This window comes from Fukomys damarensis, unplaced genomic scaffold (assembly GCF_012274545.1).
Source record: "Fukomys damarensis isolate Sample0158 unplaced genomic scaffold, DMR_v1.0_HiC HiC_scaffold_16, whole genome shotgun sequence".
Lineage (NCBI taxonomy): Eukaryota > Metazoa > Chordata > Mammalia > Rodentia > Bathyergidae > Fukomys > Fukomys damarensis.
In genome coordinates this window covers 29,839,304-29,841,507 of record NW_022900928.1, presented here as the reverse complement: position 1 = coordinate 29,841,507, position 2,204 = coordinate 29,839,304, and the positions used below count along the sequence as shown (strand labels likewise).

Sequence of the window (2,204 nt, the reverse complement as noted above, 5' to 3'; positions counted from 1 at the left end):
CCCCCGCCCGAGCCAGGGTCCCACCCTAGGGAGCGTCTCAAAAGTGCGCAGCTCCCGCCCACTCCACCAGGCCTCACTCCCAGCTTCCTGCATCCCTGCTCCCCGCCCCCTCCCCCTGAGCACCCGAGCAATTTCAGCAGATGGCCGCACGGTCGGGAACATCTGGAGGTCGCCTTAGTGCGTGTGCTTCTGTGTGTGTGGAGAGAGAGTTGTTGGTAAGAAAGAGGATGAGTGGATGAGGGTTTCTTCTCCAATTCTACCCGCCTCCCCGCCCCGATTTACTTTCAGCGTCGTAGAGATCGAGAGACCAAAGAATCTGAAGTAAAGAAACACTGGCTGAAAGAGGAGCCCACAGAGGAGAGCTGGGCTTGGGCAGAATAACTGGCAGGCGAGGAGAAAGCCAGCAGACTTACTTGTTTCTTTTATAGAGATCAGCTTCAGGCAGGATTTTTAGGCAGGGAAACTGTTGGGGCCAGGCAACAGTTTAAATCTGTCCCTTCCTCCTGCAGTCCATCCTTTCCCACAGCTCTATATTGCTAAAAAGAGGCAGGAAAGCATGCAAAAAGAAAAAGAAAAAAAAACTTAAAATATAGGCTTGCAAGGAGGAATTATCTGATGGACGCATGCCCTGGAAGAGAAAGGAGGGAGTCCTAGACTGCACACCCAGACAGTGCCCCCCTCAGAGGGGGACAGTTCTGCACTGGAGGGATGGGGGTGGGTAGTGGCAGCTTTTGTCCTGCTCTGGACCTCCCAGGAACTTCTGCCCCACTTTGGAGAGGGTGGAAACATTAGGCAATGTTCCCCCTGCCTGGCCCAGACTTGCTACATCCAGTCTTTTTACTCCTTTCCTAATTACTTTTTAAGAAAACAAACAAAATGTTGGTTGGGCTTTTGTGTGCTCATGTGTGTATGCATGAGTGCGTGCGTGTCTGGGGGAAAGCAGGGAGGGGTCTCTGCAGCAAAGTCAGACCTGCTGCTCACACAATAAAGTGGTCTTCCAGGGCCCTTCCTGGAGCTCTAGCCCTGTGGTTGTAGGGAGTCACCTGGACCCTGCCAGTTAGAGAGGTAAGGGGTGAAAGCTGGGAGCCTGGTCTTACCTGTCCATACAGACAGAAGGAGCCCTTCTCTTCTTTGCACTCCTTGCTCTCCCCAGTTAGGATCCAGCCTCTGACTGGGAGGCCTTGAGATCATCCAGTTCAGAGTCCTCAGCAAAGCATCTGTACTGGTACCATATGCTCCTCTGTGGCTGGAGTCCTCCTCACAGATGAGCTTAATACTGGGCCTGCTGGAACTTAACTTTGGGCCTTTGGGGAGAAGCCTGAACCCTCCTTCCACCATCCCACACCCAAAGGTTCCCTGTTGGCTGGGAAAGGGGCCTAAACCAGTATCTGGGCAGGATCAAGCTGAGACAGGCCCAGGTTCTAGCCCTGTACAGTATTTAGCAGCTCTAAAGAAGCTTAGGCAAGTTACCTAACCTCTCGGAAACAGTTTCTACAACTGAGGGGTAAACAAGGTAACTTTGGCAATGCACTATTCTAGCTCACAGGAAGAACCACAGTGCGTGGTTGTAGTTAATAAATTAGGATGGCGGCTGGAAATTCTGCAGGCTTGGGAGGGTACAGACAGGGGAATGAATGGCTTGTCCAGCCTAGGTGTGGGCTGCCTCTTCTGCTAACCAGGAGGACATCTTTTGAAGAAGTCAACCAGCCCCTGGCCTCGGACTAAGGATTTTCCGCCTTTCTTGCTTGGAGTGAATGGTAAATTTCCCAGCTGGCTTCTTGAAGGGCCTCTCACTTTATTAATGTGGTAAACAATTCTTCACACCTTGCTGGTAGCTAGAGGCAGTTTCTGAGCTTCCACAATCAACCTTGTCCTTGATCTTCTGGGAGGTGGCTGCCCGGGTGGTCATCTGGAGAATCTCAGCAGCTCTCTCCCTCCTCCCTCACTGAGCCTCTGGTAGACAATCACTTTGTCTCTAGGCTCCTCCCTTCCTCCTAGCTCCTGTTTGTTGTTCAGACTACCTGAAGAGAGACTTTTCTAAACTACAAATCTACAAAATGCTTCATGACATTTACCTGTTTAACCCTTTACAGCCAAAAGCCAAACTCCTTTGTGTGGTGTTTCAGGCCTATGTGATATGCCTCCCTGGCCTCTACCTCTGACCATCTCTTCTCAGGTCCCAAGCTCTGTCATAGGGAAATGAG

At 51.4% G+C, this 2,204-nt stretch overlaps 1 protein-coding gene across 1 annotated transcript in view; it reads right to left on the bottom strand.

Moving 5' to 3' along the window:
- The window catches only part of Tsku (tsukushi, small leucine rich proteoglycan), a 14,311-nt gene extending 13,642 nt beyond the window's left edge, over positions 1-669 (bottom strand). The window contains exon 1 of the mRNA XM_010614162.3: positions 414-669. The gene's annotated coding sequence lies outside the window, so the exon portion shown is untranslated. The remainder of the gene's footprint in view (positions 1-413) is intronic.
- Positions 670-2,204: the final 1,535 nt, after the last annotated feature.